Source organism: Hyla sarda, chromosome 12 (assembly GCF_029499605.1).
Source record: "Hyla sarda isolate aHylSar1 chromosome 12, aHylSar1.hap1, whole genome shotgun sequence".
Taxonomy (NCBI): domain Eukaryota; kingdom Metazoa; phylum Chordata; class Amphibia; order Anura; family Hylidae; genus Hyla; species Hyla sarda.
Window position 1 is genome coordinate 40,842,129 of NC_079200.1, and position 19,783 is coordinate 40,861,911.

At 38.5% G+C, this 19,783-nt stretch overlaps 1 protein-coding gene across 2 annotated transcripts in view; it reads right to left on the reverse strand.

Annotated features, from left to right (window-relative positions):
- The window catches only part of GJC1 (gap junction protein gamma 1), a 73,437-nt gene extending 61,162 nt beyond the window's left edge, over positions 1-12,275 (reverse strand). The window contains exon 1 of one of the 2 annotated variants that reach the window (XM_056548411.1): positions 12,007-12,275. The gene's annotated coding sequence lies outside the window, so the exon portion shown is untranslated. The remainder of the gene's footprint in view (positions 1-12,006) is intronic. The other variant, XM_056548410.1, reaches the window with a different exon arrangement.
- Positions 12,276-19,783: the final 7,508 nt, after the last annotated feature.

The window sequence follows — 19,783 nt, forward strand, 5'->3', positions numbered from 1 at the left end:
TCACCAGATATATAACACTACAGATCACCAGATATATAATACTACAGATCACCAGATATATAACACTACAGATCACCAGATATATAATACTACAGATCAAGATATATAACACTACAGATCACCCAGATATAGTAAACACTACAGATCACCAGATATATAACACTACAGATCACCAGATATATAACACTACAGATCACCAGATATATAATACTACAGATCACCAGATATATAATACTACAGATCACCAGATATATAATACTACAGATCCCAGATATATAATACTACAGATCACCAGATATATAACACTACAGATCACCAGATATATAATACTACAGATCACCAGATATATAATACTACAGATCACCAGATATATAATACTACAGATCACAGATATATAACACTACAGATCACTAGATATATAACTACTACAGATCACCAGATATATAATACTACAGATCACCAGATATATAATACACTACAGATCACCAGATATATAACACTACAGATCACCAGATATATAATACTACAGATCACCAGATATATAACACTACAGATCACCAGATATATAATACTACAGATCACCAGATATATAACACTACAGATCACCAGATATATAATACTACAGATCACCAGATATATAATACTACAGATCACCAGATATATAATACTACAGATCACCAGATATATAATACTACAGATCACCAGATATATAATACTACAGATCACCAGATATATAATACTACAGATCACCAGATATATAACACTACAGATCACCAGATATATAATACTACAGATCACCAGATATATAATACTACAGATCACCAGATATATAATACTACAGATCACCAGATATATAATACTACAGATCACCAGATATATAATACTACAGATCACCAGATATATAATACTACAGATCACCAGATATATAATACTACAGATCACCAGATATATAATACTACAGATCACCAGATATATAATACTACAGATCACCAGATATATAATACTACAGATCACCAGATATATAATACTACAGATCACCAGATATATAACACTACAGATCACCAGATATATAACACTACAGATCACCAGATATATAATACTACAGATCACCAGATATATAATACTACAGATCACCAGATATATAATACTACAGATCACCAGATATATAATACTACAGATCACCAGATATATAATACTACAGATCACCAGATATATAACACTACAGATCACCAGATATATAATACTACAGATCACCAGATATATAATACTACAGATCACCAGATATATAATACTACAGATCACCAGATATATAATACTACAGATCACCAGATATATAATACTACAGATCACCTAGATATATAATACTACAGATCACCAGATATATAACACTTACAGATCACCAGATATATAACACTACAGATCACCAGATATATAATACTACAGATCACCAGATATATAATACTACAGATCACCAGATATATAATACTACAGATCACCAGATATATAACACTACAGATCACCAGATATATAATACTACAGATCACCAGATATATAATACTACAGATCACTAGATATATAATACTACACATCACCAGATATATAACATTACAGATCACCAGATATATAACACTACAGATCACCAGATATATAATACTACAGATCACCAGATATATAATACTACAGATCACCAGATATATAATACTACAGATCACCAGATATATAATACTACAGATCACCAGATATATAACACTACAGATCACCAGATATATATACTACAGATCACCAGATATATAATACTACAGATCACCTAGATATATAATACTACAGATCACCAGATATATAATACTACAGATCACCAGATATATAATACTACAGATCACCAGATATATAATACTACAGATCACCAGATATATAATACTACAGATCACCAGATATATAATACTACAGATCACCAGATATATAATACTACAGATCACCAGATATATAACACCACAGATCACCAGATATATAACACTACAGATCACCAGATATATAACACTACAGATCACCAGATATATAATACTACAGATCACCAGATATATAATACTACAGATCACCAGATATATAATACTACAGATCACCAGATATATAATACTACAGATCACCAATATATAATACTACAGATCACCAGATATATAATACTACAGATCACCAGATATATAATACTACAGATCACCAGATATATAATACTACAGATCACCAGATATATAATACTACAGATCACCAGATATATAATACTACAGATCACCAGATATATAATACTACAGATCACCAGATATATAATACTACAGATCACCAGATATATAACACTACAGATCACCAGATATATAACACTACAGATCACCAGATATATAATACTACAGATCACCAGATATATAACACTACAGATCACCAGATATATAATACTACAGATCACCAGATATATAATACTACAGATCACCAGATATATAATATTACAGATCACCAGATATATAACACTACAGATCACCAGATATATAATACTACAGATCACCAGATATATAATACTACAGATCACCAGATATATAACACTACAGATCACCAGATATATAATACTACAGATCACCAGATATATAATACTACAGATCACCAGATATATAATACTACAGATCACTAGATATATAATACTACACATCACCAGATATATAACATTACAGATCACCAGATATATAACACTACAGATCACCAGATATATAATACTACAGATCACCAGATATATAATACTACAGATCACCAGATATATAATACTACAGATCACCAGATATATAACACTACAGATCACCAGATATATAATACTACAGATCACCAGATATATAATACTACAGATCACTAGATATATAATACTACACATCACCAGATATATAACATTACAGATCACCAGATATATAACACTACAGATCACCAGATATATAATACTACAGATCACCAGATATATAATACTACAGATCACCAGATATATAATACTACAGATCACCAGATATATAATACTACAGATCACCAGATATATAACACTACAGATCACCAGATATATATACTACAGATCACCAGATATATAATACTACAGATCAATAGATATATAATACTACAGATCACCAGATATATAATACTACAGATCACCAGATATATAATACTACAGATCACCAGATATATAATACTACAGATCACCAGATATATAATACTACAGATCACCAGATATATAATACTACAGATCACCAGATATATAACACTACAGATCACCAGATATATAACACTACAGATCACCAGATATATAATACTACAGATCATCAGATATATAACACTACAGATCACCAGATATATAATACTACAGATCACCAGATATATAATACTACAGATCGCCAGATATATAATATTACAGATCACCAGATATATAACACTACAGATCACCAGATATATAATACTACAGATCACCAGATATATAATACCACAGATCACCAGATATATAATACCACAGATCACCAGATATATAATACTACAGATCACCAGATATATAATACTACAGATCACCACATATGTAACACTACAGATCACCAGATATATAACACTACAGATCACCAGATATATAATACTACAGATCACCAGATATATAATACTACAGATCACCAGATATATAATACTACAGATCACCAGATATATAATACTACAGATCACCAGATATATAATACTACAGATCACCAGATATATAATACTACAGATCACCAGATATATAATACTACAGATCACCAGATATATAATACTACACATCACCAGATATATAACATTACAGATCACCAGATATATAACACTACAGATCACCAGATATATAATACTACAGATCACCAGATATATAACACTACAGATCACCAGATATATAATACTACAGATCACCAGATATAAAATACTACAGATCACCAGATATATAACACTACAGATCACCAGATATATAATACTACAGATCACCAGATATAATACTACAGATCACCAGATATATAACATTACAGATCACCAGATATATAATACTACAGATCACCAGATATATAATACTACAGATCACCAGATATATAATATTACAGATCACCAGATATATAACACTACAGATCACCAGATATATAATACTACAGATCACCAGATATATAATACTACAGATCACCAGATATATAACACTACAGATCACCAGATATATAATACTACAGATCACCAGATATATAATACTACAGATCACCAGATATATAATACTACAGATCACTAGATATATAATACTACACATCACCAGATATATAACATTACAGATCACCAGATATATAACACTACAGATCACCAGATATATAATACTACAGATCACCAGATATATAATACTACAGATCACCAGATATATAATACTACAGATCACCAGTATATATAACACTACAGATCACCAGATATATAATACTACAGATCACCAGATATATAATACTACAGATCACTAGATATATAATACTACACATCACCAGATATATAACATTACAGATCACCAGATATATAACACTACAGATCACCAGATATATAATACTACAGATCACCAGATATATAATACTACAGATCACCAGATATATAATACTACAGATCACCAGATATATAATACTACAGATCACCAGATATATAACACTACAGATCACCAGATATATATACTACAGATCACCAGATATATAATACTACAGATCAATAGATATATAATACTACAGATCACCAGATATATAATACTACAGATCACCAGATATATAATACTACAGATCACCAGATATATAATACTACAGATCACCAGATATATAATACTACAGATCACCAGATATATAATACTACAGATCACCAGATATATAACACTACAGATCACCAGATATATAACACTACAGATCACCAGATATATAATACTACAGATCATCAGATATATAACACTACAGATCACCAGATATATAATACTACAGATCACCAGATATATAATACTACAGATCACCAGATATATAATATTACAGATCACCAGATATATAACACTACAGATCACCAGATATATAATACTACAGATCACCAGATATATAATACCACAGATCACCAGATATATAATACCACAGATCACCAGATATATAATACTACAGATCACCAGATATATAATACTACAGATCACCACATATGTAACACTACAGATCACCAGATATATAACACTACAGATCACCAGATATATAATACTACAGATCACCAGATATATAATACTACAGATCACCAGATATATAATACTACAGATCACCAGATATATAATACTACAGATCACCAGATATATAATACTACAGATCACCAGATATATAATACTACAGATCACCAGATATATAATACTACAGATCACCAGATATATAATACTACACATCACCAGATATATAACATTACAGATCACCAGATATATAACACTACAGATCACCAGATATATAATACTACAGATCACCAGATATATAACACTACAGATCACCAGATATATAATACTACAGATCACCAGATATAAAATACTACAGATCACCAGATATATAACACTACAGATCACCAGATATATAATACTACAGATCACCAGATATAATACTACAGATCACCAGATATATAACATTACAGATCACCAGATATATAATACTACAGATCACCAGATATATAATACTACAGATCACCAGATATATACTACAGATCACCAGATATATAATACTACAGATCACCAGATATATAATACTACAGATCACCATATATATACTACAGATCACCAGATATATAACACTACAGATCACCAGATATATAACACTACAGATCACTAGATATATAATACTACAGATCACCAGATATATAATACTACAGATCACTAGATATATAATACTACAGATCACCAGATATATAATACTACAGATCACCAGATAAATAATACTACAGATCACCAGATATATAATACTACAGATCACCAGATATATAATACTACAGATCACCAGATATATAACACTACAGATCACCAGATATATAATAATACAGATCACCAGATATATAATACTACAGATCACCAGATATATAATAATACAGATCACCAGATATATAATACTACAGATCACCAGATATATAATACTACAGATCACCAGATATATAATACTACAGATCACCAGATACATAACACTACACATCACCAGATATATAATACTACAGATCACCAGATATATAATACTACAGATCACCAGATATATAATACTACAGATCACCAGATATATAACACTACAGATCACCAGATATATAATACTACAGATCACCAGATATATAACACTACAGATCACCAGATATATAACACTACAGATCACCAGATATATAATACTACAGATCACTAGATATATAATACTACAGATCACCAGATATGTAACACTACAGATCACCAGATATATAATACTACAGATCACCAGATATATAACACTACAGATCACCAGATATATAATATTACAGATCACCAGATATATAATACTACAGATCACCAGATATATAATACTACAGATCACCAGATATATAACACTACAGATCACCAGATATATAATACTACAGATCACCAGATATATAACACTACAGATCCCCAGATATGTAACACTACAGATCACCAGATATATAACACTACAGATCACCAGATATATAACACTACAGATCACCAGATATATAATACTACAGATCACCAGATATATAACACTACAGATCACCAGATATATAATACTACAGATCACCAGATATATAACACTACAGATCACCAGATATATAATACTACAGATCACCAGATATATAACACTACAGATCACCAGATATGTAACACTACAGATCACCAGATATATAACACTACAGATCACCAGATATATAACACTACAGATCACCAGATATATAATACTACAGATCACCAGATATATAATACTACAGATCACCAGATATATAATACTACAGATCCCCAGATATATAATACTACAGATCACCAGATATATAACACTACAGATCACCAGATATATAATACTACAGATCACCAGATATATAATACTACAGATCACCAGATATATAATACTACAGATCACCAGATATATAACACTACAGATCACTAGATATATAATACTACAGATCACCAGATATATAATACTACAGATCTCCAGATATATAATACTACAGATCACCAGATATATAACACTACCGATCACCAGATATATAATACTACAGATCACCAGATATATAACACTACAGATCACCAGATATATAATACTACAGATCACCAGATATATAACACTACAGATCACCAGATATATAATACTACAGATCACCAGATATATAATACTACAGATCACCAGATATATAATACTACAGATCACCAGATATATAATACTACAGATCACCAGATATATAACACACAGATCACCAGATATATAACACTACAGATCACCAGATATATAACACTACAGATCACCAGATATATAATACTACAGATCACCAGATATATAATACTACAGATCACCAGATATATAATACTACAGATCACCAGATATATAATACTACAGATCACCAGATATATAATACTACAGATCACCAGATATATAATACTACAGATCACCAGATATATAATACTACAGATCACCAGATATATAATACTACAGATCACCAGATATATAATACTACAGATCACCAGATATATAATACTACAGATCACCAGATATATAATACTACAGATCACCAGATATATAACACTACAGATCACCAGATATATAACACTACAGATCACCAGATATATAATACTACAGATCACCAGATATATAACACTACAGATCACCAGATATATAATACTACAGATCACCAGATATATAATACTACAGATCACCAGATATATAATATTACAGATCACCAGATATATAACACTACAGATCACCAGATATATAATACTACAGATCACCAGATATATAATACTACAGATCACCAGATATATAACACTACAGATCACCAGATATATAATACTACAGATCACCAGATATATAATACTACAGATCACTAGATATATAATACTACACATCACCAGATATATAACATTACAGATCACCAGATATATAACACTACAGATCACCAGATATATAATACTACAGATCACCAGATATATAATACTACAGATCACCAGATATATAATACTACAGATCACCAGATATATAACACTACAGATCACCAGATATATAATACTACAGATCACCAGATATATAATACTACAGATCACTAGATATATAATACTACACATCACCAGATATATAACATTACAGATCACCAGATATATAACACTACAGATCACCAGATATATAATACTACAGATCACCAGATATATAATACTACAGATCACCAGATATATAATACTACAGATCACCAGATATATAATACTACAGATCACCAGATATATAACACTACAGATCACCAGATATATATACTACAGATCAATAGATATATAATACTACAGATCACCAGATATATAATACTACAGATCACCAGATATATAATACTACAGATCACCAGATATATAATACTACAGATCACCAGATATATAATACTACAGATCACCAGATATATAATACTACAGATCACCAGATATATAATACTACAGATCACCAGATATATAACACCACAGATCACCAGATATATAACACTACAGATCACCAGATATATAACACTACAGATCACCAGATATATAATACTACAGATCACCAGATATATAATACTACAGATCACCAGATATATAATACTACAGATCACCAGATATATAATACTACAGATCACCAGATATATAATACTACAGATCACCAGATATATAATACTACAGATCACCAGATATATAATACTACAGATCACCAGATATATAATACTACAGATCACCAGATATATAATACTACAGATCACCAGATATATAATACTACAGATCACCAGATATATAATACTACAGATCACCAGATATATAATACTACAGATCACCAGATATATAACACTACAGATCACCAGATATATAACACTACAGATCACCAGATATATAATACTACAGATCACCAGATATATAACACTACAGATCACCAGATATATAATACTACAGATCACCAGATATATAATACTACAGATCACCAGATATATAATATTACAGATCACCAGATATATAACACTACAGATCACCAGATATATAATACTACAGATCACCAGATATATAATACTACAGATCACCAGATATATAACACTACAGATCACCAGATATATAATACTACAGATCACCAGATATATAATACTACAGATCACTAGATATATAATACTACACATCACCAGATATATAACATTACAGATCACCAGATATATAACACTACAGATCACCAGATATATAATACTACAGATCACCAGATATATAATACTACAGATCACCAGATATATAATACTACAGATCACCAGATATATAACACTACAGATCACCAGATATATAATACTACAGATCACCAGATATATAATACTACAGATCACTAGATATATAATACTACACATCACCAGATATATAACATTACAGATCACCAGATATATAACACTACAGATCACCAGATATATAATACTACAGATCACCAGATATATAATACTACAGATCACCAGATATATAATACTACAGATCACCAGATATATAATACTACAGATCACCAGATATATAACACTACAGATCACCAGATATATATACTACAGATCACCAGATATATAATACTACAGATCAATAGATATATAATACTACAGATCACCAGATATATAATACTACAGATCACCAGATATATAATACTACAGATCACCAGATATATAATACTACAGATCACCAGATATATAATACTACAGATCACCAGATATATAATACTACAGATCACCAGATATATAACACTACAGATCACCAGATATATAACACTACAGATCACCAGATATATAATACTACAGATCATCAGATATATAACACTACAGATCACCAGATATATAATACTACAGATCACCAGATATATAATACTACAGATCACCAGATATATAATATTACAGATCACCAGATATATAACACTACAGATCACCAGATATATAATACTACAGATCACCAGATATATAATACTACAGATCACCAGATATATAACACTACAGATCACTAGATATATAATACTACACATCACCAGATATATAACATTACAGATCACCAGATATATAACACTACAGATCACCAGATATATAATACCACAGATCACTAGATATATAATTCTACAGATCACCAGATATATAATACTACAGATCACCAGATATATAATACTACAGATCACCAGATATATAACACTACAGATCACCAGATATATAATACTACAGATCACCAGATATATAATACTACAGATCACTAGATATATAATACTACACATCACCAGATATATAACATTACAGATCACCAGATATATAACACTACAGATCACCAGATATATAATACTACAGATCACCAGATATATAATACTACAGATCACCAGATATATAATACTACAGATCACCAGATATATAATACTACAGATCACCAGATATATAATACTACAGATCACCAGATATATAATACTACAGATCACCAGATATATAACATTACAGATCACCAGATATATAACACTACAGATCACCAGATATATAATACCACAGATCACTAGATATATAATTCTACAGATCACCAGATATATAATACTACAGATCACCAGATATATAATACTACAGATCACCAGATATATAACACTACAGATCACCAGATATATAATACTACAGATCACCAGATATATAATACTACAGATCACCAGATATATAATACTACAGATCACCAGATATATAATACTACAGATCTCCAGATATATAACACTACAGATCACTAGATATATAATACTACAGATCACCAGATATATAACACTACAGATCACCAGATATATAATACTACAGATCACCAGATATATAATACTACAGATCACCAGATATATAATACTACAGATCTCCAGATATATAACACTACAGATCACTAGATATATAATACTACAGATCACCAGATATATAACACTACAGATCACCAGATATATAATACTACAGATCACCAGATATATAACACTACAGATCACCAGATATATAACACTACAGATCACTAGATATATAACACTACAGATCACCAGATATATAATACTACAGATCACCAGATATGTAACACTACAGATCACCAGATATATAATACTACAGATCACCAGATATATAACACTACAGATCACCAGATATATAATACTACAGATCACCAGATATATAATACTACAGATCACCAGATATATAACACTACAGATCACCAGATATATAACACTACAGATCACCAGATATATAATACTACAGATCACCAGATATATAATACTACAGATCACCAGATATATAACACTACAGATCACCAGATATATAACACTACAGATCACCAGATATATAATACTACAGATCACCAGATATATAACACTACAGATCAATATACTTTATATGATATATGTAGGATGTAATGCAAAATATACTGAATCTCACAACATAAGAGACTATTAGGAATCTCGGGACATATAGCGCAGCACACGACACATCAGACCCCGTACACACTATCCGAACATGTGCCGCCCCTGTCCGGGATGTGGGCGCAGTGAGGAGCCGGGTCCTTCTCCGTCTCCTCTACACACAGAACAGGGTGATGTCCGGACTGTATGTACATTATAAATATATATATATATATGACGGGACTAGACGGCCACACTGTTACTGTCATTAGGGTCTGGGGCACGCAAAGCCGCACGATGTGAGCGCAACCATTGCGTTTGTTTCTCACAGATGTGTTAACAAGTCACCAAAGTACAATGTTCACCAATGTGCAGTACTCACTCGGGTTGGCTCTCGTCACCGGCGGCTTCCACAGGACCCGGAATCCCGGATAAAGTCCGCACGCCAGCCCCGGAGCTCTCCTCGGTTCATCATCACTGCTTGTGAAGCGGAGATCCAGGCCACGCCCCCGACAACTCCGGACACCTCACCCCGCCCCCGACAACTCCGGACACCTCACCCCGCCCCCGACAACCCCGGACACCTCAGCCCCGCCCAATTCCGCCACAAACTGACCCCCTCGCGCTACACAGCTTTCCCGCCCTCTAACCTCTCCGCCAATCAACGTGCAACTTCTAATCGTGCGCGGACTGTGTGGTAATCTCATTAGACGTCATTCTCGCAAAGTAATAATGGGAAAAGAATACTATTTGTACCATGAAATCGAACATAAAAACGCGATTTTTATTTTTGTGTGTGTGTGTTTGTGTATGTGTGTGTTTGTGTATGTGTGTGTGTGTGTGTTTGTGTATGTGTTTGTGTGTGTGTGTGTGTGTGTATGTGTATGTGTTTGTGTGTGTGTGTGTGTGTGTATGTGTGTGTGTTTGTGTTTGTGTATGTGTGTGTTCACCTACAGACCCATATGATGGCTAATTTTTTGCACTATGACCTGAAGTTTTCATTGGTACCATTATTGTTTTGATAGGACTTTTTTTAAATCGTTTTTTATAAAAAAAAAAATTTAGTATACAAAGTGACCAAAAATACACAATTTTGGACTTCGGAAAGTTTTTTTTTTACGTATACGCCATTGACCGTGCGGATTAAATAACATTATATTTTTATAGATTGGACATTTACGCACACGCGATACCACATATGTTTATTTTTATTATGTTTTTATATTTTTTATATGGAATTTGGGAAAAGGGGGTGTTTTAAACTTTTAATAAGGATGTTTGTTTATTTAAACTTTTATTAAACTTTTTTTTTTATATACTTTATTAGACCCTTTAGGAGACCTTTAGGAGGAATCAATATCAATATAGTTCCATAGAATTACATTGATCTGTGTGCTCTGCACTCGATTGATAAAGCCTGGTCCACCCCACTGGACCACCAGGGAGTGTTTAAAGGTCCCTTTAGACGCCACTGTCAGCTTTGACAGTGGTGAGCTAAAGGGTTAATACTACAAGAATCAGCTGAGGGGTGGCCGGGCTCGAGTCGGGAGCGTATACACGTCCTTGGTCGTTAAGGGGTTAAACACTGTTATACAGACTGTGCACTCACTACTTTACATAGTGTTGTCACAGGAAAAAATAGAATAAAATATTTACGAAAATGTGAGGGGTGGACTCAAGTTCCTGATAGGAGTTAAAAGCGAGGTGTAGGATCAGTGATTCCCAACCGGGGTGCTGTTGGATTTTACCGTCAATTTTTTTTTTCATTTACCGCCCCGGCCTTCCCCAGCGCCACAGTGGGGAGGGAAGTTTGTTTGTGACTTGCTGTGCGTGCGTGTGTCCCCCAGCATCCCCCTCCCCCTGTGGGCCAGTGAATGAGTACCCTGCCAGAGAGGGGAAGAATGCGGAAGCTGCGCCGGACCAGTGCAGTGACCCGTGCCCCAGCGTCCCCCTCCCCACTGCGGCTCAGTGAATGAGTGCCCTGCCGGAGCCCTGAGTCGGTGCCCTGCCAGAGAGGGGAAGAACGGGGAAGAAAAATGGCTTGCTTAAGGTGCTGTACTATGTACACCCCTCCCTTACCGTCACCCATGTCCATCCCCCCTCTCACCCATGTCCATTTTTCACCCATGTACACTCGTCTACAAGACTCTGCCACCCATGTACACTCCTCTACACCCCTCTGCTACCCATGTACACTCTTGTACACCCATCTGTCACTCCTCTACACCCCTCTGTCACCCATGTACACCCCTTTGTAACCCATGTACAATCCTCTACACCCCTCTGCCAACCATGTACACTCCTCTACATCCCTCTACCACCCATGTACACTCTTCTACACCCATCTGTCACTCCTCTACACCCCTCTGTCACCCACGTACACCCCTCTGCAGGGCCGGTTTTAGGCTTAGCTTGGCCCTAGGCAAAATCAAAAGAGAGGCCCCAAAAGTTGTAATAGTGCACTAACCAGATTTGCACATTTTTGGTCACTTCAAATACCATAAAAAATATCTAAAAAAGCAATTGAAAAGTCCCATCAAAACAAAAATTGTACCGATAAAAACTACAAATCACAGCGCAAAAAATGACCTCATACATCCCTATATACAGAAAAATAAAAGAGTTATAGGGATCAGAATAGTATAATTTTATATTTTTGTATAGTTCCCCCACATTAGGTTGGCAGTATAGTTCTCCCACATTAGGTTGGCAGTATAGTTCTCCCACATTAGATAGGCATTATAGTTCCCCCACATTAGGTTGGCAGTATAGTTCCCCCCACATTAGGTTGGTAGTATAGTTCCCCCACATTAGGTTGGCAGTATAGTTCCCCCACATTAGGTTAGCAGTATAGTTCCCCCCACATTAGGTTGTAGTTCCCCCACATTAGGTTGGCAGTATGTTCCCCCACATTAGGTTGTAGTTCCCCCACATTAGGTAGACAGTATAGTTCCCCCACATTAGGTTGGCAGTATAGTTCCCCCACATTAGGTTGGCAGTATAGTTCCCCCAAATTAAGTTGGCAGTATGTTCCCCCACATTAGGTAGGCAGTATAGTTCCCCCACATTAGGTTGGCAGCATAGATCCCCCACATTAGGTTGGCAGTATGGTTCCCCACATTAGGTTGCAGTTCCCCCTAATTAGGTTGGAAATATGTTCCCCCATATTAGGTTTGCAGTATAGTTCCCCCCACATTAGGTTGGCAGTATAGTTCCCCCCCCCCCCCACATTAGGTTGTAGTTCCCCAACATTAGGTTGGCAGTATAGTTCCCCCACATTAGGTTGTAGTTCCCCCACATTAGGTTGTAGTTCCCCCACATTAGGTTGGCAGTATAGTACCCCCCACATTAGGTTGGCAGTATGTTCCCCCACATTAGGTAGACAGTAGAGCTTCCCCACATTAGGTTGGCAGTATAGATCCCCCACATTAGATTGCCAACCTAATGTGGGGGAACATACTGCCTACCTAATGTGGGGGAACACATTGCCAACCTAATGTGGGGGAACATACTGCCAATGTGTTCCCCCACATTAGGTAGGCAGTATGTTCCCCCACATTAGGTAGGCAGTATGTTCCCCCCATTAGGTAGGCAGTATAGTTTCCCCACATTATGTGCAGTATGTTCCCCCACATTAGGTAGGCAGTATGTTCCCCCACATTAGGTTGCAGCCCCCCCCCCCATTAGGTAGGTAGTATGTTCCCCCACATTAGGTTGCAGTTCCCCCCCCCATTAGGTTGGCAGTATGTCCCCCCACATTAAGTAGGCAGTATAGTTTCCCCACATTAGGTGAAGTATGTTCCCCCACATTAGGCTGGCAGTATAGTTCACCCACATTAGGTTGGCAGTATGTTCCCCCACATTAGGTTGGCAGCATGTTCCCCCACATTAGGTTACAGTTCCCCCCCCCATTAGGTTGGCAGTATGTTCCCCCCACATTAGGATGCAGTCTCCCCCCCCCCATTAGGTTGGCAGTATGTTCCCCCAGGTTGCAGTCCCCCCCCATTAGGTTGGCAGTATGTTCCCCCCACATTAGGTTGCAGTCCCCCCCCCATTAGGTTGACAGTATGTTCCCCCCACATTTGGTTGCAGCCCCCCCCCCCCCCATTAGGTTGGCAGTATGTTCCCCCACATTAGGTTGCAGTCTCCCCCCCATTAGGTTGGCAGTATGTTCCCCCACATTAGGTAGGCAGTATAGTTTCCCCACATTAGGTGCAGTATGTTCCCCCCACATTAGACTGGCAGTATAGTTCCCCCACATTAGGTTGGCAGTATGTTCCCCCACATTAGGTTGGCAGCATGTTCCCCCACATTAGGTTACAGTCCCCCCCCCCCCATTAGGTTGGCAGTATGTTCCCCCCACATTAGGTTGCAGTCCCCCCCCCCCCATTAGGTTGGCAGTATGTTCCCCCACATTAGGCTGGCAGTATAGTTCCCCCACATTAGGTTGTAGTCCTCCCCCCCCCCATTAGGTAGGCAGTATGTTCCCCCACATTAGGTTGCAGCCCCCCCCCCCCATTAGGTAGGCAGTATGTTCCCCCCCATTAGGTAGGCAGTATGTTCCCCCACATTAGGTTGCAGCCCCCCCCCCCATTAGGTAGGCAGTATGTTCCCCCCCATTAGGTAGGCAGTATGTTCCCCCACATTAGGTTGCAGTCCCCCCCCCATTAGGTTGACAGTATGTTCCCCCACATTAGGTAGGCAGTATAGTTTCCCCACATTAGGTGCAGCATGTTCCCCCACATTAGGCTGGCAGTATAGTTACCCCCCCCCCATTAGGTTGGCAGTATGTTCCCCCCACATTAGGTTGCAGTCCCCCCCCCCCATTAGGTTGGCAGTATGTTCCCCCCCCATTAGGTTGCAGTCCCCCCCCCCCATTAGGTTGGCAGTATGTTCCCCCCCCCCATTAGGTTGCAGTCCCCCCCCCATTAGGTTGGCAGTATGTTCCCCCCACATTAGGTTGTAGTTCCCCCACATTAGGTTGGCAGTATGTTCCCCCACATTAGGTTGTAGTTCCCCCACATTAGATAGACAGTATAGTTCCCCCACATTAGGTTGGCAGTATAGTTCCCCCACATTAGGTTGGCAGTATAGTTCCCCCAAATTAAGTTGGCAGTATGTTCCCCCACATTAGGTAGACAGTATAGTTCCCCCACATTAGGTTGGCAGCATAGATCCCCCACATTAGGTTGGCAGTATGGTTCCCCACATTAGGTAGACAGTATAGCTTCCCCACATTAGGTTGGCAGTATAGATCCCCCACATTAGATTGCCAACCTAATGTGGGGGAACATACTGCCTACCTAATGTGGGGGGAACACATTGCCAACCTAATGTGGGGGAACATACTGCCAATGTGTTCCCCCACATTAGGTAGGCAGTATGTTCCCCCACATTAGGTAGGCAGTATGTTTCCCCCATTAGGTAGGCAGTATAGTTTCCCCACATTATGTGCAGTCCCCCCCCCCCATTAGGTTGACAGTATGTTCCCCCCACATTTGGTTGCAGCCCCCCCCCATTAGGTTGGCAGTATGTTCCCCCACATTAGGTTGCAGTTCCCCCCCCCCCCATTAGGTTGGCAGTATGTTCCCCCACATTAGGTAGGCAGTATAGTTTCCCCACATTAGGTGCAGTATGTTCCCCCCACATTAGACTGGCAGTATAGTTCCCCCACATTAGGTTGGCAGTATGTTCCCCCACATTAGGTTGGCAGCATGTTCCCCCACATTAGGTTACAGTTCCCCCCCCATTAGGTTGGCAGTATGTTCCCCCCACATTAGGTTGCAGTCCCCCCCCCCCATTAGGTTGGCAGTATGCTCCCCCACATTAGGATGGCAGTATAGTTCCCCCACATTAGGTTGTAGTCCTTCCCCCCCATTAGGTAGGCAGTATGTTCCCCCACATTAGGTTGCAGCCCCCCCCCCCCATTAGGTAGGCAGTATGTTCCCCCCATTAGGTAGGCAGTATGTTCTCCCACATTAGGTTGCAGTCCCCCCCCCCATTAGGTTGACAGTATGTTCCCCCACATTAGGTAGGCAGTATAGTTTCCCCACATTAGGTGCAGCATGTTCCCCCACATTAGGCTGGCAGTATAGTTACCCCCCCCCCCATTAGGTTGGCAGTATGTTCCCCCCACATTAGGTTGCAGTCCCCCACCCCCATTAGGTTGGCAGTATGTTCCCCCCCCCCATTAGGTTGCAGTCCCCCCCCCCCCATTAGGTTGGCAGTATGTTCCCCCCCCCCATTAGGTTGCAGTCCCCCCCCCCATTAGGTTGGCAGTATGTTCCCCCCACATTAGGTTGCAGTCCCCCCCCCCATTAGGTTGGCAGTATGTTCCCCCCACATTAGGTTGCAGTCCCCCCCATTAGGTTGGCAGTATGTTCCCCCACATTAGGCTGGCACTATGTTCCCCCACATTAGGGTTGGCAGTATGTTCCCCAACATTAGGGTTGGCAGTATGTTCCCCCACATTAGTTTGGCAGTATGTTCCCCCACATTAGGGTTGGCAGTATGTTCCCCCACATTAGGTTGGCAGTATGTTCCCCCACATTAGGGTTGGCAGTATCTTCCCCCCCCATTAGGTTGCAGTCCCCCCCCCATTAGGTTGGCAGTATGTCCCCCCCCCATTAGGTTGCAGTCCCCCCCCCCATTAGGTTGACAGTATGTTCCCCCCACATTTGGTTGCAGCCCCCCCCCATTAGGTTGGCAGTATGTTCCCCCACATTAGGTTGCATTTCCCCCCCCCACATTAGGTTGGCAGTATGTTACCCCACATTAGGTAGGCAGTATAGTTTCCCCACATTAGGTGCAGTATGTTCCCCCCACATTAGACTGGCAGTATAGTTCCCCCACATTAGGTTGGCAGTATGTTCCCCCACATTAGGTTGGCAGCATGTTCCCCCACATTAGGTTACAGTTCCCCCCCCATTAGGTTGGCAGTATGTTCCCCCCACATTAGGTTGCAGTCCCCCCCCCCATTAGGTTGGCAGTATGTTCCCCCACATTAGGCTGGCAGTATAGTTCCCCCACATTAGGTTGTAGTCCTCCCCCCCCATTAGGTAGGCAGTATGTTCCCCCACATTAGGTTGCAGCCCCCCCATTAGGTAGGCAGTATGTTCCCCCCCATTAGGTAGGCAGTATGTTCCCCCACATTAGGTTGCAGTCCCCCCCCCATTAGGTTGACAGTATGTTCCCCCACATTAGGTAGGCAGTATAGTTTCTCCACATTAGGTGCAGCATGTTCCCCCACATTAGGCTGGCAGTATAGTTACCCCCCCCCCCATTAGGTTGGCAGTATGTTCCCCCCACATTAGGTTGCAGTCCCCCACCCCCATTAGGTTGGCAGTATGTTCCCCCCCCCCATTAGGTTGCAGTCCCCCCCCCCCCCCCATTAGGTTGGCAGTATGTTCCCCCCCCCCATTAGGTTGCAGTCCCCCCCCCCCATTAGGTTGGCAGTATGTTCCCCCCCCCATTAGGTTGCAGTCCCCCCCCCCATTAGGTTGGCAGTATGTTCCCCCCACATTAGGTTGCAGTCCCCCCCCCCATTAGGTTGGCAGTATGTTCCCCCCACATTAGGTTGCAGTCCCCCCCATTAGGTTGGCAGTATGTTCCCCCACATTAGGCTGGCACTATGTTCCCCCACATTAGGGTTGGCAGTATGTTCCCCAACATTAGGGTTGGCAGTATGTTCCCCCACATTAGTTTGGCAGTATGTTCCCCCACATTAGGGTTGGCAGTATGTTCCCCCACATTAGGTTGGCAGTATGTTCCCCCACATTAGGGTTGGCAGTATGTTCCCCCACATTAGGGTTGGCAGTATGTTCCCCCACATTATGTTGCAGTCCCCCACATTAGGTTGGCAGTATGTTCCCCCACATTAGGTTGGCAGTATGTTCCCCCACATTAGGTTGGCAGTATGTTCCCCCACATTAGGGTTGGCAGTATGTTCCCCCACATTAGGTTGGCAGTATGTTCCCCCACATTAGGGTTGGCAGTATGTTCCCCCACATTATGTTGCAGTCCCCCACATTAGGTTGGCAGTATGTTCCCCCACATTAGGTTGGCAGTATGTTCCCCAACATTAGGTTGGCAGTATAGTTCCCCTCTCCCCCCCCCCCCCCTATTTTTTCTATTTTTCACATTTCCTTACCTGGCCGCGC